This window comes from Labrus mixtus, chromosome 21, assembly GCF_963584025.1.
Source record: "Labrus mixtus chromosome 21, fLabMix1.1, whole genome shotgun sequence".
Taxonomy (NCBI): domain Eukaryota; kingdom Metazoa; phylum Chordata; class Actinopteri; order Labriformes; family Labridae; genus Labrus; species Labrus mixtus.
This window is the reverse complement of record NC_083632.1, coordinates 21095786-21117819: the sequence shown is the minus strand read 5'-3', so window position 1 is coordinate 21117819 and position 22034 is coordinate 21095786. Positions and strand designations below refer to the sequence as shown.

General features: G+C 40.8%; 1 protein-coding gene across 1 annotated transcript in view; it reads left to right on the top strand.

Annotated features, from left to right (window-relative positions):
• Positions 1-22034, top strand: part of fam20cb (FAM20C golgi associated secretory pathway kinase b) — a 58631-nt gene that overhangs the window by 19260 nt on the left and 17337 nt on the right. The gene's annotated exons all lie outside the window — the stretch shown is intronic.

The window sequence follows — 22034 nt, the reverse complement described above, 5'->3', positions numbered from 1 at the left end:
CTTGTTCACCTTATCACAATAAAAAAAAAAAAAAAAAGTAAACATGGATGAATGTTACATCCCGTGTCCAGATGAATCCTTCCTCCAACAAGTGGAAACTGGACTGCCCCTGTTTAGCCGTGGAAGCTAACAATACCTTATGAGAAAAAAACCCCCCAAAAAAAAAACACAGCTGTCAGCGCCCTGGCTACGTTATGGATGTGGATTAAACAACATCTGCTCCAAACTGCTGCATATATAGTGTATGAGCTTGATTAAAGTAGTCTTACAATTCAATATCTGCATATAAACCCCCAACTAGCTGCAGAGCTAACGTCCGCCACAAAGGGAAAAAGAAGGAGGCAGGATCGTCAAAACAAAGTGATGCAACCAACCTCAGATGGGGAGATTAAAAAGCAATCCATTACGGTCTCAAGTCTCAACATGAATAGTTGCCTCACATGAAAGAGGATGGTAAAAGGTTGCATGTATTGTACTGTAGAAAAAGGCAGCCCTGTGCACTCAAACAGCTCTCCTAGAAATGGGCATAATTTAAAAGTGATGACAGCATGTAATTTGTTTCACTCGGAATGTGCTGCTTAAGTGGCATGATAATGTTCTCAGACAGAGTTCCCCTCTTTTTCTTATATTGGCACTCTTTAATTTTAACTGTGTTAAATTCCAGTTTCATTATATTTTATGGGTGTTTTATGTGCACGGGAAAGGCAAAGGTGCTCTTTGCTGTAACAAAACTCTCAAATAAAAGATTATACATAGGCTCAAGCAGCAACAGCTTTGTTATGTGAGAGAAATAGCAATAATTATAGCATTATCTTCTCATTAGTTAGAAAATTAATCGAGTACTGACGAGCAGAATGAATGCGTCGTTTTCTCTATGATAGCAGCTGAAATGAAGCAGCTCTGATTCTTTTATTTTGCCACTGGAGGAGGTGCAAAGAGTGACATGTTAGCAAACTTACAACTGATGCAGCTAATGTTTTAACAACGAGTAGCTTTTTCAAACATCTAACAAACAAAGGTTAGCGTTAGCATTTTTTATTGTGTTTTCAGACCACCATAAAAATGAAGACAAAATTTGTCAAAATCAGCATTAAGATATACATTTCACACCTTTATTTCCAATCCTAAATCAATCAGACTTTGAAAACTGCTATCATGCTAACCTACTAGCATTTTTCAAAATGTGACAAGACTTTAGCCAAGCAGCCACCAGCATTAACAGCAGAAGCTTATTGCAACCACATTAAGCCTGTAATAATACCTTTTTGCCACTTGGGGGCTGTTCAAAACAATCCAGTTTTCATCTTTTAAGTTGATAGGGTGGACATGTTAGCAAGCATTCGGCCTTTCTAGACATCAGGCATCTGCGTAGCTTTGTTAGCATTCATATGGAGTTATGTGTCAGACTTTACCTGATCATTTTGAGTTTAATATTTAATATTAAGCTGTGTTTTGTTTCAGCTAACTTCTAAAAACATCTGTTTCCATTTTTTTGTTAGCTAGTTTTCTGCTGCTTTGTGCTCTCAATGTAGCTAACACGTAGTATACTGTGGTGTTTTCAGACCAGCTTCACTGACAGATGCTAAAACTTCACAGCAGGGTGATAATTTCCTTTTGGATTGTCATCACTAATTTTAACATTACAGTGATAGAAAACACTGATTAGCTCAAAACAAAAATACATGTGTAGCAAGAGTGTAATAATTTCCTCGTTAAGTTCCATAAAAAAAATAAATTAAAAAAACCTTTTCTTTTGCAATACAAGTTAAATCCAAAAGAAGTACAGAAATGACAGCAGGATTATTTGAATGTTGTTAAATGTGTTTTGGCTTCATACCGTCTCCCCAGTCCTACAGATTATTAATGTCAGTGGGGTGTGGATAAAGAAAGGATAAAGAAAAGACCATATGCTCGGGCTCAACAAAGGATTATGATTTGTTGTTGTTCCTCAAAAAAAAAAAAAAAAAAAAAAAAAAAAGGGAGCGAGCGAGGAAGGAAAAGTGACTTCAGCATTGTTAGGCGCAGCGAGGAGAAAGCAGCTTGGCAAAATGGCACGGATTAGTGTGCTGCTAGAGAGAGAGAGAGAGAGAGAGAGAGAGAGAGAGAGAGAGAGAGAGAGAGAGAGAGTGCGTGTTTTCCAACTGTGATGCTGGCTGTGTTCAGTTAACTCTTATGCAGCGTCAGAGTGGGAGGGGTGTGTGAGGGGGCATTTATGGTGTTTGCCCAGCGCTTATTCAAATATGAGCTTTGGAGTCTCCGTCCTGCTCTAAACACAAGCTAACTCCTTAAGGGGGTGTGGCTGACTCATCATTCAAAGTAATGATCCGGTTCAAATCAAAGCCCAGCAGCTGGAACAGGGCAGTGCATTCACCTTTATTTACACACGTCCTCCCCTAATTCACCGCTCATGAACAACTCAAGCAGGCGGACCACTTAAACATGGACCATGCACTTTCCAGAACACTCCCCTCTCCTAAATATAAGACTACAACTCATAATGTATTAGTCAGTCTGAAGAGGGGCTTTCACATCTGTCACCGTGTATAAGGGAACATTAAAAGCAGTTTTTTTTTTTTAAGCTTTCAACCAATATTGGGTCCACAGTGCAGTAATGGAAGAGCTGCCTGCAGTTAAGTGCAACAGACTGAAGAGAAATGCTGCATATTAAATAAGAAAGTTTGCAGGTCCCATTTGTTTCTGCCAATGTTTTTTCTTTTTTCTTAAATTCAATCTGCCATGGTAGCAACTGTTGCTGCATTTTCTGCCAGTATTTCTCTCAAGGCAGAGGAGAAACTGGCATGTTAACACTTGAGTTTTAAATGCTTGGTTCTCTTGTTATAAAAAGCGTGACAGCACTAGAGGAACTCAGAGATGGTTGATGTCTCGATGGCCAAGTTGGCATGCTGCATTTTTTTTTAGCCCTCTTTTCTCCAAGCATTTCTCTGAGAATGCAGAAGAAACACTAAACAGAATGCCACTGATCTGATTTTTATTGGGGCTTTCTGCAAAGATGTGAAAATCGTTGTGGTTTTGGGAGTTCTTCTTCTCCTCATCAACTGTATTTAAAAGCCTTGATAGAGCCACTGAAGCGGCGCCCGTTTGTGAAAACTCTCTTTTGAAACCCCAAGTTCTGCATTTCAGTCTTCTCCTTCTTGTTTCTCTTGCATCAGAAGTTACCACATTTAAACAACAGGCATTGTAGTGCCTCTTTCCTGATTAACAGACCAACCTGGTTGTCACCTTTCAATCAAAAGTAGCCGCACCCTAATGCAAACCGTGCTTCTTCCTTGTTGGACCAAAATTTGCAGAATGACCACGTTGTATTGGTGAGAACGTGAGCCAGCCATTATCATCATGTTGTAACTTCCAAAATATGGTAGTTGTAGTCCATTTCGATCAGCTTTTCCAATTGATCCCCAACAAAACAAACATAGATGTTGTATTCAAATTATGAATAAAATACCTCAGGCTTTTATTTGCAGTTGAAATTACTTTGACAATATCTGAAGTGTCAATACGACTAAGGTCTGTACTGTAATCATTATTTTTATTAACACAACTTGTGCAGAGACACGATAGGAAAGACTATAAAATAGAAAATTTACTCCATAAAGAATACTGAACTGTAAAAATGAATAGGATATTTATGAACTAATCCAATTACAAACCTCCAATTTGTTCTTGCTTTGTAAGACTACACACTGTGGGGGGAGAGAGACGGAAAGACCCTTGTTAATATCATCACTAACAAGTGTTGCACTGGCCTTTAGAGCTGTGTAAACATATCAGACAGTCTTCAGTTGTTTAAAGCATATATTATAGCGTTACCATTTTGCATGAGAGTTGGAAAAAAACATTTGTTTTCTTAATTTTCAACATTTTATTTCCATCTGTAAAACCAGAACAAGCAGCAGAGTCGTCCCTCCTGACACTCAGCGAGGTTTACATTTCTTTAGTCTTTCTTCAGATCATCACACAGGAGATTCTGTAGATGCACACACAAACATATGAAACTCCAGCTGACCTTTAACCTTCTGCCTCACACTGATACACATGTTAGCATTATTCTGTCTTTCTTTTCTCAGCTTTTTTTGTTGTGTCTTGCTGCTTTATCTCCTTGTTTTTGTTTTTTTTAGATTTATTTTAGGCTTGTTGTCTTTATTGTATAGGACAGTGGATAGAGCAGGAAAACAGGTCGAGAGAGTGAGGAATGAAATGCAGTAAAAGGAGCCACAGGCCAGACTTAAACCCGGGCCGCTCGCTCTGAGGACTATGGTGTCCGTACATGGGGCGCTACCTAACCGCTAGGCCATCTGCATCCCTTATCTCCTTATTTTTGATCTGCAAACTAGTTAAACACTGAACACATGGGGGCCTCTAATTGAGACCTGCTATTATTTGTCAAAGCAGACTAGTAAAAAGGACTGGGCCTTCAATTGGAACAGGCTTTTATTTGAAGGTTGACGGCACATTGGGGGATTAAACTGATCGAAACTGTGTAGATGGAAGCTCGAGCTTGTTATACCTTTTGACATCATCTTTACTGTTAAACAACCCGTTAACCAATGAGATTCAGTTGCAACATAACAAAGCAGAACAAACTGAGTTTCAAACATTTTCAACAAAACAAAACTAAAGTAAAAAAAAAAAAAAAAGACCAAACAAGACACAGTTAGTTAGTTTAAGTCTTTACATGAATACTCATACATGATCTTATTTATTTTTTATGTTTATTTATGTTTGTTAAGATGATAATTCAAGTGAGAAGTAGCATCAGGATTCATGCAATCAGATGTCTTTTTGCAACAAATAGAGCCTCCCCCTGCTGGCCTTTACAGTCTACAGTCTATGCTTTTTTAGCCTTCTTCTTCTTTTTTTTTTATACTTTATTTTTCATTTTTGTTTTACAAGAAACACAGAACAAGTGAGGACTAGGGCAAGACAGTATGAATAAGATCAAATACAATAATGTAAAAGGCACAGGTACAGTACATAATGGATGGTACATTCTAATGAAACAAGATATATTTAGGAGTCTTTATCTTTGTATGAATCCCATTTTCTCCAATATTCTTCTCCCTTCTCCTTTTGAAGTCGCAGGACAAAAGTCATTTTTTCCAGAAAGCTGATGGAATTCACAATGTTCCTCAAGAGTCTCATGGTAGGAGGGTTCCTCTGAAGCCAACCTTTAGTAATCGCTTTTTTACTTGCCACCATAAGAATCTTTAAAAGGTATATGTCCTTTTTACCAAGACCTTCAGGAATTTTTCCAAGGTAGAGGGATGTGAAAGAGAAATCCAATGTGATGTTCAGAGTCTCTGCGATTAACAGTTTCACATCTTTAGCCTTCTTCTTCTTAAATAACACAGCTTCCTTGTGAACATGGGAGATACACAAAACTGCATGTCACTGCTGTGTTTGGACTGAACCATCTGTCAGTAGACAAATATAAAATCATAGCCTCAAACACAGCCCTCCATCGGGTTTTACAAACTGGCTCACTTGTTCAGTGACGTTCTCCTGAAGTCCTCATATTTACTTTTTATACGGATGAGGATTATGGAGTTCACATCAATTACAAATGTGAATTGTGCAAACAATTTACTGTTATCTTTTCTAAGTATGTTTTTAAACCAGTCTTGAACAAAGTGGAACTGTTGTTCTCTGATATCTAATGTTGAAGCTGTAAGCATGATCAGATATCTGCTAGGATTACTCTGCTCATTTAAAAGCATTTTTCATCTTCCCTTTTTTTCCTCATCCTTGTTTTTATTTCTCACTTTTTTCAAATTTTTGCTTCTTTTGTAACCATCCTAAGGCCATTCCCTGTCTTCCTCTCCCCGTCTCTCCTTCTCACCATCACTCCATTATTTTCCCTCCAGCCACACCTCTCAGTCTCTGGTCTTGGGGGAGAGTAGAAAAGCGAGAGAGGGGAGGCGATGCTTCTTCCTCTCATCTTCCCTCCTGATATGATACGAGTTTATTCAGCTGGGAGAAACAGGCCCTCTTTCACGCTGTCCCTTTCCATTTTCTCCTGAGAGTTTTTTTCCCCCCTTTCTGCTGCTTACTCTCGCAGCCCCTTAAATCCCTGGAAAATCTGAATCAGTCCTTTATTGCTCCTCCTCTCGCAAAACATGTTTTTTTCCTTGCTCATAAAGCCTCGCAGACATTGCTTATAAACGCTTAACAAGGCCAGTTTTGTATTATTCTTTCCGGCAGCGTCCATCCATGCCGCTTCCCTCTTGTGTGTTTGTGAGGATATAATGGTGGTGCAATAAAAAAAAGAGGCTGGTTCGTCTGAGGTCGAAGGAGTAAGATGTGTCTTTTCTCTTCGTTTACTGCTCTTATGTAACAGAAGAAGTGAGTCATGGTGTTTGTGAGATGTGATAAAGTTTGTACTCCGTGTATTTTTTCCTCCTGGTGGTTCTCCATTCACATTTCTACCTCTACCTCTAAATACTCCATTTTTTTTGTTTTCTTCCTCAATATTTACCATCCAGTTGGGATCCTCCTCTCCCTCTGTGCCCTTTCCAAGCTGGTCCCATGGCTCCGAGGTTTCCCTATGTGTATTTATAGAGTATTTATAGGCGCTGGAGCCCTGTTTTCTATCTGCTTATCAACAGCCACTGTGTACCCCACCCACTAATTTACCGAACACAGCGGCTGGGATTTCAGGACACCACAGGCCCAGGCTGCAGTCAATCACCGCTCACCAGACCTTGATGCCTGTCTTTTCTCATCTGTGTCTTCTTACCAAAATGTTCCCAAATCCCTTGATTCATGTTATTTTTTCACCACCCAGTTTTTCTTTTTTCTTTCAGTCTCTCTTTGCTTACCCAGTACCCACTCTCTCTCTCTCACTCCCTTCATTGGCTCTCTCCAGGGACAACACAAGAACGCCAGCTCCCCTCCCCTCTCGTCATGTGTGTATGAATTCAGCTACGAGGTGTGAGCTGAGATCCGCGCAGATTTGAGATTTGTCATAAATCAAGACATGCTTCTCGCCTACCACAGCCGCGTTGGCCAAACCTCACATCAGTGCACATTTTTTTAACACAATGTCGGCGTTTCTGCTTTTTGCAATAATATGCGAGGTAAATGTTGAGACACAGAGAAGGGGCAACAAGTCGGATCCTGTAACAGTGGCATGCCGGCGCCTTGTTATCCAGGCGGCAAACTGTATAATTAGACTAATTGTCTGTGCAGTAAATTTCAATCCAGACATGAAAGAATTTGGGGGGTTCACGTTGCTAATTACTTACATAGTTTGCAGCTCATGTTTTGAGCCAATGACTGCGAGAGACTGGCATGTGATGGATCGTGGGTAATTTGAAGCCAGGGTTGATTAAAGTGAAACTCAAAGGTTGAGACACAGTGAAATTGTGCACAAAAAGCCACAAGATTAAGTGTAAAAAAAAAAACCCTGGGTGCAGTCTGAAGTGTGCGGTGTGACTCACAGTGAGACGACGTGGGAGGCAGAAAAGGATGAAGCGCTGCCTGACACAACGGGCCACTTCAACTGGATTTTAATGGGACGTTGCTTAACGGATGTATGAATGGTTTATCTGCTCACGTCTAATTCAGCTTCCACTCTGTCCTCATTGTCAGACGCTCTGAATGAGAGCGAGGTGCTACAGAGGGGGGAAAAAATCCTTTCATCTCGTCCTAATGAGACTTATATATAGGTTAGACATACCTGTCACACTATACTCCCTTTAACCCAGTTAATAAAGTGTTTGTTAAAAAGGCACACATTTGCATTCGAGAGCTCCTTGATGAATGCATTTTCTGGGTCATTTTCTGGCCCCCTTTACATGATGTACCCTGAAAGTTTCTAGTTTATCTAAAATAACGATGAGAAGTTACAATATTTCAGCGACAACAAAAAGGAAAGGCTCACCTTCTACTCTTTTTTTCTGTGGTCATTCAACAAGATTTAGGCCGTTTAGCCTGGTGTGGGACTTCTGTCGTGTAAAGAGAGCTTGTTGTCAGTGGCAGGTGAGTTTGTCATGCATATTGGAGGCTCTGTGAACATTTGATACGACTCTGGTGTTAATTGTCGCCAGCATTACCAACAAAGGTAATTTCGCCTTTTTCCCCTCAGACACTCAGATCCACCTCTGCAAAAAACACAAGAACACCTTCCTGAATGTAATGCTGTATTTCCCAGAGATTACAACATCAAACATTTTCCATAGTGTTTGGATTGAGACGACTCAGTGTAACCCCCAATTTCCCACATAGTCCATGCGCGCACTAAGCCGCCATTTTCTGCCACTCTAGTCAATGATTTGTGTTTCACACAGCGAGCGCCGCGATCCATCTCCCGAGCGTGCCAGCAGCGCCACTACGCTCTGCTCCATTTCCAATACGCTGTGAGTCTATTTTCGCTGCAAGCACGCCTCCAGACAGAAGAGAACAACCCGGACAGGAAGTCAGATAAGGAAACGCACAAGAGCGTCTGGTCAATTTCAAAATAAAACCAAATATGTTTGTATTTTCCGTCACTTAATCAACATAACTTCAAAACAGGCACCGAATGAACAACAAAGCAACATGTTGTTTGAACGTTTTTCTCTTTATTTTCGCATGATCTTGTAGTGATAAGTGTACAGCTTTTCATGGCTGCGCTCACGTTCCAGAAATGGATCCGGTGGGGCGGGGAACACGCCGTCAGACGTAGCAAAACCGTGGCGCTGAGTATGTGGAAATTGGGGGTAAAAGTCTTTGTTAAAAAAACACATGTAATGTGGCTCGTGTTATAAATATTCAGAATTTGAGAGTAGAAATGTAACGATTACTCATTCAACAATTAAGAATTGATTCACACAGACATGAGAGTGGAATTGATATTTTAAACTTACGCAGCAGCTAGCAAAATGCTAAAACAAACGTATTGACTGACTTTTTTTAACATTTTGTTTTTCTTGATTCTTTGTAACAGAAAAGACAAATACCCCCCCCCCCCCCCCCCCCAAAAAAAAAAAAACCTAACATTTCATGTCAGGTAAATTCTCAGTGTTTTATTGGTTTTCCTGTTTTCGTCGGTGACTTTGAGTTCCGGGGTTAAAAGATTGTCTCTCATGTGTCCGACTCTTAAACAAATCACTACTCTTAACCATCACTGGCATCTTTGTGGTTTTTTTCTTTCTTTCAAGTCAAAAGCCACAGGAAATGAGGAGAATCCATTAGCTGGATGGTTTTAGCCATCTTAACCCCCCCACCCCCTCCTCCCCGACCCCCGTACACACACCACACAGACACACACTGTACTCAGTCCAGTGGAAGTGCAGTCGTTCCCCCCGCGAGCCCTGCATGACAAGGCCAGAGGAAATGGCCCGGGCATTAATGGCAGCTTTGATTACTCTCCTGTCACTAATGTGTCCAACATGAAAGACAAGAAGAGGAGAGTGAAGACTTCAGCCCCAATCTGAGGCAATCTGAAGGCATCTACATGTAGCCGGGGGCCATTTGGAGCCCCCTGAAAGGAAATCATTGCAGACTGTACCTCTAGGCCATACTTTCTCCTTCTCTCCCTCATATCCTCATAATGACTCATATCTAGGGAGGTTAGAGGATCTTCTGTCTTATCTCTGTCTTCTAAAGTCAGAAGGTTGGCTGTGGTGTTGTTTGCTGCAGGATGATGCTTCTATCTCCTGTTTGAGTATATATGTTAGACATTATGGAGCTATACATGTTGTTGACACTATGGGTGTGGGATCTATAGTCACACAACCTGGGCCAAGACATGCCGTGTTGTAATATTACAAAACCGGATTAAATACAGGTGCAAGGGACAAACATTAACATGTGTTAAGTCTGGTTATGGTTTGTTTTTTGAGTGTGTGTGCAAAGTGTTTCCGGTGCATATTTGTTTTCTATGAGTAATGCAAAAAAAGATCAGACACATGGTAGAAAGTGGAAGCATCTGTTCCTTTCTGATGTCAAATATTTAGTTGGTTCTTTTGGATTTGGTTTAAATCCATTTTAAACATGTTGTTTTTTTTTACATTTATCCCATGATAGTACAATGAAGTATTCATAAACTGTTTTTCCAAGCCAAGCTTATTTAGTTCAGGTAACCTGAAAGTAGCTATGTAAGCCGATGACTCTTAGGGCCGTAATCCATACAGCGTCCAAACTCCAGTTCTTTTACCCAGTGTGAGTGCTCCATTACCTACTTGCACGGTACACTTCCTTGGCCCTTGGCACGGAGGGAGGATGTGTGCTTTGACACGGTACAGTTGCTCACGCACGATAAATCCCGGAGTGTTAATGGTGTATCTGAACAAAATGATCAGAAATGAGCCACAAGGTTAGTAAATGCAGTCATGTTCTCTGTGTCGTGTGGATGCAGACTCGCTCATGCATCCCTTCTTTATTTTTATTTTATTTTTTTGAGTCCACCTGTCTTGTAAACTAAGCTGAGTGCGCCCTTATCCTGTTTATGTCAGCTTACCATACAAACGTATGAACACAGAGGTGGTTTGATGATTTAATTCAATCAAAATTCATCAGAACGTTTACATAAGCAATTCAATAATTAGGCTATAATTTCAAGGGGGAAAAAGTAAATCTATTGGTAACGAAATATTGCTTCTTCTTTTCTGTTTCTTTTATTCTTTACTTACATTGGAAACAAACTGAAGGATTTCATGTTTTGCTTAACAATATTGTGAAAGATAGTTTAGCCTCCAAAGTCATGAAAGTACAATTAGGTAACATTTGAAATAAACATTTTAAAAAAAGGATTTGATGGTCAAGATTCATCACAAAAAATACTTTTCTTTCTCATAAACTGAAGCAAATCATTTTATGTTTAAGTCTATCGGCTGGACTGTCAGGGACCAGAACAGACATCACAATGTGTTCCTAGGTTTTGATGTTTTATGGACCAAAACAAAAGGAAACTGTCATAAGATAAAATCACCACTCCCACATTTCATTTACTTGTGAAAGTTCTCTCTCTCTCTTTTTCCTGTAATTAATCAGCTCAACAAGTCGTGTTCTTTGGCTCGGTACCTCTGACGTAAATATCAGCCAATGACATTATCTCTACCTCCAGAGAGGCTCTGGCTCCTTTAAATGTTTGGATAACTACATTTCCAATTTGCTGTATGCATGTCCCCAGAGGCATCGCTGTGTCATATAAAACCTGATCATGTGCTCAAAGTGCAGACATGTTGTTATCCATCCAGTTCACAATGGGAGTCTGAGCCCAGTGGAGCCATTTAAGTGTCAGCCTGAGTAATATAAGCACAGCATGGTAGCCTACACACACACACACACACACACACACACACACACACACACACACACACACACACACACACACACACACACACACACACACACACACACACACAGCTACATATGCTGTTAACTACATTTCACAAGACTGACGTTTTAAAGGATTCCATTTCCAGATGTCTGAGTTTAAATTCAAATGTTATATTAAAAAAAGGCCAATTTTGAAATTGCACTCAATTTAATTTTGTGTGGATAATATTTCCCCGTCTTTTAATGCCCCCAAATCCTGGCTGAAATAGAGAAGAACATATCGTCCCTCTCTAATTGAGATGCTGTGATTTGCCTTAATTGCCCAAATCATTGATGCCTGGTCCCGAGCGCTCAATAGGAAGAGAAATACTAAGACGTCCCTAAACACTGGAAGATGGACTCAGCAGAGATGTCCCAACCTGCTGTGAAGAGAAATGTTCCTTTTGAGCTTTTAGCCTAAATTTCATGTCATGATGTCATTTTGTGATGAGCTTTGTGAATTGAGACTTTCTAATACAATATATCACTCCCAGGTATAGATTCTGATACCCGAGTTTACAAATGGGATGAATCAGAGAACCGATGTGATACTATAGTGCAGTAGTCCAAAGACAAAACAACTGTAAACTCATCACTCTGTATAGATGTGATGTGGTTGCTAACAATGTTGTGTGCGGCCTGAAGCAGGTTAAACGTTTTGTAAAACATGGACAGATAAGTATAGGATGCCACCAAATAATTTTTTTTGTTACCTTTATCTTACCAGGAAGTCCCTTTGAGATTTAAAATCAAAGGTGGCAGCTATACAACATCGCAAATATAACAATAAGTCATAATAACACAACTTTTCTTCATGAACACGTGTGGAATTTGGCATTTTTATGATGAAACGTTTGAAGGAAAACTCGTTCATAAAGCCATCCATGCTCTCCTGTTATGTGTTGAAGATGACCTTAAGCACTTTATAACAGAGTTAATAATGTGACATGGGACCCTGGTGCATTAGAAAATTATTAAACCACATTGTGTCACGCTGCTGGAAGTGATTGACCCCCCCCCCTGTGTGAGGTTCTGCACTGCATGGAAATTGATCCAACACCGCCAGCTGTTTCCAGATAGTCTGGACTGCTCTGGCCTTGCGCCTTTTCTCCTGTGGAAACACACACATTGTGCCTACAAGCATAAAAAATGTGTGTGTGCGTTTTAAGACACCTGGTGGCCTGTGCATGTGTGTTCATTTCCACTCGCTCATACTGAATCAAAAAACCTTGCTGGAAACACCACTGACTTCAGCACACACATACATCTTCCTCCTCCTCTCTACCAATCACAGATGTGGATGTGCCCCCTTGGGGGTGCTCATGCTCCTGTGAGTTCATTTCATGTCAGCTAAGGCCTTATTGACTGCAGGCCGTACAATAGCTACAACATATGTCGGCTTGAGCGTCGCCTCTTGTGGTAATGAACCCGCTCTCAACAGAAACATGGCCACCATTCTTCTCTCCTTTCATTCCCTCCTCATAATTCTATTAGCACGTCCCATTCAGGAAACGGCCTGATAAGTCCGCCGCACAATGAGCAAAGCGATGAAGAGGTTCTTCTGGGGGTTTGGACGGCGCTGGCCTGTGTGATGTTTCAGAGAGCTACAGCTTTGTTCTTCTCAGCAGTGTGTAGCCTCTAGCAGCTTCTGATGCTGCTACAGTAAGCTGCAGCCTATCAACTCTGAGAGGCTCTTGATGAGCTTAGGAAAGGCTCTGTGTCTTTTAGCTTTCATGCTCCGTTTCTGCTGCCACAAATGGCACGATGTATAGCATGTTAAGTGTGTCACTTTCATACACATACAGTAACCAAGCAAAACCCAGAGACGTATATATGCAAATCTTCTAGTATATCCGTGTCCCTGCACCCTCAGGGAAGATGTGTGTGCCTTCATGTTTGTGTGTGTGTGTGCGTGTGTGTGTTTGTGTGCGTGTCACTGGGCCGCTCACTCAAAAAAAAAAGGAGATTAATATTTCCAGTGTCCGTGTGCAATGTGTGTTTGTGCCATTATGTCAGACTGGAGTCATAAGCTGGGCATGGAGATGGTCTGACCTTGTCATCACTAATGTTCCGCCGGGATATAGTAACGCCAGCTCAACAACGTGTGTGTCATGTATGTTTGTAATTTTTTTCAGTACAGTCCAAGCAGAAACCTTCAGGGTAGAAAATGATTCAGCCAATACAGAAGTGCAAAAAGACTTCAGTTCCTTAATTTGGCCACTTTAATGCTGTTTCCTAAAGCAGGTCTATCTCCATCAGGCAGCAAAACTCATCAAATAGCTCGCTAATTTGAGAGCTAATGAATTAGCCATGGGCACACATAGGACAACTTGACATTTGCCGACCCCTGGCTGCTCTCCAGCTCCACACTCTTAACCAGGTATGATCTATTCTGGCTCCAATAAACAAAAAAAAAGGCTGCAGGCAAAACTTCAAATTGTGGCTTTAAAAACAACAGTCAACAAACTAATGAGTGATGTCCATCCGTCCTCGCGATCGACTGAGAATCAGTCTGCGATCGACTGGTTGGGCACCCCTGATCTAACATATTACAACGAAAACAATACGAGCAAAGCCGACAGTATAAACTCATTAACAGGACTTAGTTAAAGTAAAGCCTAGCCAAACAGCTACAAAGCACAAGCCTGACATTCAAAATGCCCCTAAATATGCCTTAAACATATTTCTGGTGTAAAACGTACATTCAACATGGGCTTTAATGGGGATTCCTTTGTAATTGCAGCCAGCCTCAAGTGGCAATTCGAGGTACTGCAGGGTTTTTTTTGTGCGTGTTTGCATTGGCTTTTCAATGCCCTGATGGCTGCGTCCATTATTTGAACAGTCCATGGTACAGTCAGGGGGCTTTAACCCGCACTCCCATGATGCACTTATGAGAAATTAAGCCCATTAAGCAACGGGGGAGGGGGAGGGGATTTTGAGTTGAAGTGAGGATTTGATGGGTTGAAACGTCTGAGGGGAAATACAGGCCAGCAACATGTTAATACAAAATGAAGCCACATCATAGCATCATTAAAACATAATTGTGTGTCTCATTGCAGGCTCAGGTTATAAAAATTTTTTTTTTTTAAAAAGCAAGCTCGGCTCCTCTTCTCCGGTCTCCTCCCATAAGTGTTCCTGCTGCGTTACCTCTTGTGTTACTTCCCTCCATATCTGACTCTCCTTCTCTCCAAGTATTTATCACCTCCTCTTCCCTCTCCTCCTCTTCCTCCTCCTCTCCTCTCCACCCTGCATTGTGTCCGTCAGGATGTAAGCACGGTAACACCGGGCCCTCTTCGTAATACCTTCCAATAAATCCATTGCACGCTGTGAGAGCAAAAGGGCGGATGAGAGGGATTCAGGGGAGGGAGAAGAGAAACTGAGTAGGAGGGCGGGCAAGAATAATGAAAATACCGCCAGCACACCAATGTCCCATCAGGCCTGGCGACACCCCGGCTTCCTCCTGTGCTGTTTTTTTGGTTACAGGCAGATGAAGGCTGCGTGTGCAGAGGGGAGAGGGAGAGATAGGAGCAGAGAAGAATGGCCTGAGAAGTGAGCGGATGGATGTGTGCTACGTGATTTGGGTGCTAAGGACAGAAGCTGAGGTGGCAGAGCAGCTGATAATTAGCAGTAATTGTTGTTCAGGAGGGTAAAATAAGCAAGGGGCCTCATCTCAGTCTCTTCACTGCATGTCACTGAGTCTCTCCTGTGCTCACCTGCGTCTGTTATTCAATGATATTAAATAAATACAAGCTAAATATCGTGGAGAAAATTCAAATTGTATAACATTTTCAATTTAAAAACTCAATTAGGAGAACATGTTCTTAACTAAATCATAGAGCCCATGGATATCGTACTGAAAGTCTTGTTTTGTCTTAATAATAAAAGTATCCAATGACATATCATTTATTATAATGTAAGAAAAACATTCCAGTATTAAGGGAGCTGTAACCATCAAATGTTTTACTTTTTGTGTTTGAGAAATTATTTTCAAATACATCTCCTGTTGATCAGCTCACAAATGGATTCATTTTGTTAAACTCTTCATACAATTACCTGGCTTTCAAACTACTGTTCTGATTCATGATCCTCTAACCAATATCTAACCAAACTGCCATAAATGGACTTTGTGTACACAGTAACTATCTGAACAAGGATTATTATCCTGTGAAGATTTGAACATGTACATAGAGGGCCTAATGGACTTAGCAAACAGCACATCCGACCAGAAGTTTGTAAATAAAAGTGCAATGTCATCAAATAATGTGACCAAAAAAATGTTAAATGAAGACCTGATGTCTAAAGGCTGGCAACACACTAGATCTTCATATCTTAAATGATTTTAGAAAGTGGGAGACCACAGACCTAAAGACAGTTTTTAACTGATTTTGAAAACACACACTAGAATTTGCCCAGACTTGCGAGAACACACCTGCTGTCTGTAGTAACACTTTCAAATCGTCGATTCCACAGACACGAGATCTCACAGAAACTCACGTGATCAAACATAAGAAAACAAATGGAGGACGATCGACATCGTCAGCTGGCTGTCCCGGTGTACGTTATGGTATGCAAGGGGGGGGGGGGGGAAAGCATGAGAAGAATATGGGTAAACTCCTGGCTCATTAGAAGACCCTAAAGGCACAGCTTATGAATTATATATTTTACCAATCAACCATTGTGATTGGGTAATTGATGGAAATTAAGGAGGCTCAGACTTGATTGGGAGCAGTAAAATAATTGTATTGACACCCCACACTTGAGGATTATTCAAACAAATAATCGTTAACAAAAACTCGCCACACCCCCCTAATTATTGAAGGGGGGGGGGGGGGGGGCAGACTTTAGGCTCAAATCATGCCACAAAGGGTCTATAGAGAAAACGAGAAAGTCAAATGCAGACATGCTGTGAGAAAGGGACATCCATGAATGCTGTGACCGCTGTGAAGAAGCGACTATGTTAGATCTATGTAAAGCTTTTGTTTTGTTTCTCTCTCTCTTTTTTCAGTTTTTCACAGATAAAAATGAAGAATTAAAAAAGTAAATTAGATAAATAACCCAAAAAAGTGTTTTATTTTTGTTTTAAATACAGTGTTATGCTGGTTTTTTTGTTTTTCGTACCCCTTGTTCATTAGTTTTAAACATGGGAGAGAATACAGTTTAAATCTGACTTTGTTAATGGATTAGCATTTTTTTTTTCTTTCTCACTTGCCTTTCAGGGCTTCATACATACTTCATACATAAACATGTATTAGGGAGTCACATTTTTAAGTACATGGAGATAGAAATGTTTTTTTTTTGTCTTCATGAACAGGGTACAGAAGGCAAACTCTTGATGGCAGTTTTTGGTTTTCTAATCCTGACAGAGGCTGGCTATTGTTTTTGTTTTTTTTTCATGAATGAGATGATTGTCCTCTATATGTAACCTTTAACCTTTAGTGTCAACCTGCATCTCATTACAAAAACAATGGCAATCGCTCTCCTCACCCTACCTCTTGTGCTGCACAGTAACATGGGTGTGCTCAGTTCCAATTACTCTGCTGTGATTGCAATGGTGTCACAGAGCCTACAGGGCCCGGTAACTGGTGCACGACCACACACACATCCACTAACTCAAACACACACACAAGCACACTCACACACAAAATCATGCACACACTCTTGAGAACGGCTGGCTATTGTTGACGCGTGGAAATTTCCAAAGAGGCTGCATCAATCTTGTCATCAAAAATCAACATGCTTGTTAGTCTGTGTCTCTGCGTGCGTGCGTGTGTCTCAGGTGTGCCGATATGCATGTCGTTGCCGTTGTTGATTGTGTGTGCTTGTTAAGAAACGAGATTCACCTTTTGGTCTGGGCGAGGTTTTACCGTACGATGGGTCGATAGATCAATGATGAGTGGAAGGCACACACTCAGCAGGGCCAGAATAGCTCTGGAAAAGGCCACAGCAATCAGTCTTAGCCCAGCCTGTCCCCTAATCATCCAGAGGAGATTCTAATTTTGAATGGAGGCTATTTTTACAAACTGCCACTCGAAGCACTTCCAATAAAGTCAAATGTGCAGCAATTACAGATATGGATAATTGAATGTGATGACGCATTCACTGTCTGGCCTAACCAGTGATTGTGAATGTTATGATGTTGTTGTTGACTCTTTTTGTTATTCTCCACTAAAAAGTATGACACGTAGTCCAGACTCTTGGTTAATAATACTTTGATAATCTTAGTGCTTGAGTTGAAGCTAAAAAGGCACATCAGCGAGATCCACAAATTGCTATTTGGGAAGCTTGAATGGTGAATAAATAACTGTTCTCAAAGAGTGGTTACATCCAGAGAGTGGGCTTTATAACAGGCTAGTGAAGCTGCTTTTTCAACTCAACCACTGACACTGTTCCTGCGTTACAGGAAAGCAAAGTTTGATCAGAGGTCTACTGACTTACTGTAGGCATACTCAATTTTTAACTGGACTAAAAGTTTGTCTTCTGTAGTTGTTTTGAATGAGCTTTAATTTATAAATTTAGAAAGTAGCATCTTATTGGTTGATATTGTTAGCAACAACATCAAAAACTTATCAAGCTAACACACAAATACATTCAACATACCAACTCTTATAAAGATTTTAGCAGCATAATTCTGAAAGTGTTTACGTTTAGCTTAATATGCTACAGAGTCTCTCAGAGCTGCTAGCATAGCAATAATTATCTGCCTCAAGGCTTCGTCTAAAACTGGACTACTAAACAGTGCTCTGTCGAAAGGCACCAAATATTTAATATATGGAATTCTCATAGGCTTTTAAGTGTTATATCTAAGAAAGTTGCCAAAGCTGTAACTGTTTCCTCAAAAGTAAATCCAATCATCTTTTTTTAGCAAGCAGTTTGACAGCACAAAAAGGGCCTTGATCTACAAAATCAGAATCACATCTGAATTATTCAAACTGCAAACCAAAAGCCCTTGACACACTTTAGGTCCTGGAAGTTGTTCCAATGTGTGACAATTGACATATTACAGAGGCACATTCTCCTGAATGTTAAGAGTCCATGCTTTTGTATAGCATAATGTGATTATTTGGCCAATATGCACCCTGCATGTAACACTCCTGAGCGGATCTGTGTGAACTGACTGATGGTGGCACCGCTTCATTGATGCTGTTTATTTGAAAACTGAATGAATGGAGCAGATTAGGGATCATCTTTTATGCCATACGGGGAAATTCATCATCTCCCCTTCCCACTCACTGAGACACATGCATGTGTAATCCACCTCTGCTTTAGAAATGGAGATTAGAAAACTGTTCACTTGGCCTCCTATATCAGAATTCAATGACGCATGTTTACATTTCTGTTAAGAGATTTAGTTTAAATCTTCAGCACGTTCTATCGTGCCTTCATGTTTCATTTCTTGGTTTGGTGCATGGAAAATTGGATTTCTTCTTCCAGTGGGAAAAAATGAAACGTTTGAACTGTTAGGAAGAAAGTATTATCTATCTATCTATCTATCTATCATCCATCCATCTATCCATCCATCCATCCATCCATCCATCCATCTATCCATCCATCCATCAATCAATCCATCCATCCATCCATCCATGCATCCATCCATCTATCTATCCTTGCATCAATCCATCATCCATCCATCTATCCATCCATCCATCCATCCATCCATCCATCTATCCATCAATCCATCCTTGCATCAATCCATCCATCCATCCGTCTATCCATCCATCCATCTATCCATCAATCCATTCATCCATCTATCTATCTATGCATCCATCCATTCATCCATCCATCCATCCATCCATCCATCCATGCATCCATCCATCTATCTATCCTTGCATCAATCCATCATCCATCCATCTATCCATCAATCCATCCATCCATCCATCCATCCATCCATCTATCATCAATCCATCCTTGCATCAATCCATCCATCCATCCGTCTATCCATCCATCCATCTATCCATCAGTCCATCCTTCATCAATCCATTCATCCATCTATCTATCTATGCATCCATCCATCCATCCATCCATCAATTCTATCCATCCATCCATCAATCCATCATTGCAATCCCTCCATCCTTGTATCCTCCATCCATCCATCCATCCATCTATCAATCCATCATTGCAATCCCTCCATCCTTGTATCCATCCGTCCATCCATCCATCCATCAATCCATCATTGCAATCCCTCCATCCTTGTATCCATCCGTCCATCCATCCATCCATCAATCCATCATTGCAATCCCTCCATCCTTGTATCCATCCATCCATCCATCCATCCATCCATCAATCCATCATTGCAATCCCTCCATCCTTGTATCCATCCAGCCATCCTGCAGATACTGCAGATGGAAGCTAAATAGTAATTCCCCTGATTGGCCATTGGGGATTGAAAAAGAGGCGTAACTGGTGGGAAGACGTTGGCGATGTGTGTGCATGTCATGAGTCTTTTAAAGCCACGCCTGTTTTGCTCACATGCCGTGCCTCTCGTGCTTTGACAATGCCATAATGCAATGTGGACTTACACACTGGTACACCAATACACTGTTATGGATGCAATGTGTAAGTAGAAAGGGTGTAATGACGGTTAAGGCGCTGTCGCAGAACTGCAAGGGCCCATCCATCCATCCATCCATCTCTATCTCATTTTGTCCCTCCTTTCCACTCCACCTTGAAGGTGAAAGAAATGACATCAAGCCTTTTGCAATACTTAATTGCATTCACATGCTCAATTTATAATCCAAGGCAATTTAATTAACTTGGAGCCCTTCCTGATTTCCTGCTGGCTTTGATGCATTTGAAACGAACCAAAAATGCGATTGGATATTTCTTAGCAATATTCAGCCCTGGAAGGAGGACTCCTGGAAGTGTCTTGCTCTTTCTCTCTTTTCACACAGAGCTCCTGTGCTTGACAGTATGCCTGTGCGCCCCATCGAAAAACATCCCCCGAAAAAAAGGAAAGACCTGGGATGGTTCTATTTTCTCTGAGCGGAAGATCCAGATATAGAGAGAAGCTGACAGTCAGAGGCAGTGGAGCTGATGGTGTTATTTTTTCTTCTAAAGAGAGACCAACATAGACAGTGAGGAAGATAGAGGTCCAGAGATGAGAGCTGCTGCTGTATGAGGATGTGTACTGTCAGGAGGAGGCATCCTGCTGACAGAGGCGGCTGTATATCTGTCTCAGATTATGTTCAGATGATGGCTTCATCTTTATGGCCTGTTTATCTGCCCAGGATATTTACAGGATGACATGACAGCAGCTCAGGCAGCGGGAGACGAAGAGGAGGCTGCGTGGAGCTTTGTAGCTTCTATGATATTATTGTGTGTGATTACATGCTTCTATTTATGCTAGGCTTTAAAGGTTTAAAGAAAATACCATGAATCATTGTGCACATGTATCACTCTTGTGTCCCTTGTCTCCTTCTGTCATCTAAGAAGCCTCACAAGTCACTGCATTCATTTGATGGCCATGTTCCTCTGAAGCTATGATAAAGCTGGGAAGTTCAAAAGCTGTTATAATGTCATACCACATGTGTTATTGGTTAATATACAAGGAAGCTGACAAATGTTCATCATTTTTACACCTCCTTCAATAATCAGCAACTAAAAAGATAATAATCTGCAGTTTGGAGGGACATCAGAACATGTTTCATTGTAAACGACATTGCTAACTACAGCTAAAGTTAGCATTCCGCTACTTTCTAGCTATAAAGCCTGGCTCACACTGTGCGATTTTTCCCCCGATTGTATAAAAGTCAAGGTGGCATGTCAGCTCACACTGTACGACTGGATCGTTTACGACGCCCGACCAGACCTTGAGATTGACATGCTCACACTGTACGACCCGATTGTCGGGCACGGCCGGAGAGCTCACACTGTACGAGTGAAATCGGGACGGAGCGTTGACAATCGTTAATAAAGTTTCATTTGAAAACTCCAACGGACAGCGGTCGGTGAAAGAAAAGGAAGTGGAAGTTGTTGTAGGATATAGAAAAGTTGATACAATTGTAGATATATGGATACAAGTTTCAGAAAAGTGCTGCACTGATGATCTGTACAGAAAAGTTTAAAAAAAAACGCCGGGTTGTGTCCTGCCGCTGGTCGCCATGACTACAGTCCTCCCTTGTCTCTCGTGATTTTATTCTAGTCACACACAACTTCTGTTGGACCCTTTCATGACGTAATCGTCAAGATTTTAAATTCTAAATATCAAAGATGTTTGAACATGTTTAACATGTTTAAAATAAAATGTTAGCTTGGAATTTACTCCACATCTATTGAAGCTTCAAAGTGGTAATGTTAGTACTTAGCAACTTCCTGGCTATCTACAACTTGGCTAATGATAGGATAGAAAACAATGACATTCAGAGCTCATTTTAAAGTTGAAGATAAAGTTGTTGAATCCTATAACGTAGTTGTCTGTTGTCTGATAGTAGTGGGTGGGTTAATACCATAAGTGTGTTATTAAATTCCTATCTAATGTTAATCTTGATTAGTTGAAAGCTTACTCTGGCTGTTGTCTGACGGTAGCTTAAAGATAGCCTATGTTTTTTAACCTTGAAATATTGCACGTTATCCTTTCTGGTATACAGTATTGTATCTTGTACATTGTTTGCTAGATCAATCCAAAAGTTATGGAATGATAAAATTCTCTGAGTTTTACTCTCGAGCGTGATATCAGGGGAAAAATGGCCGCCCAGTGAATAAGGTCAATAAAAGTAGTA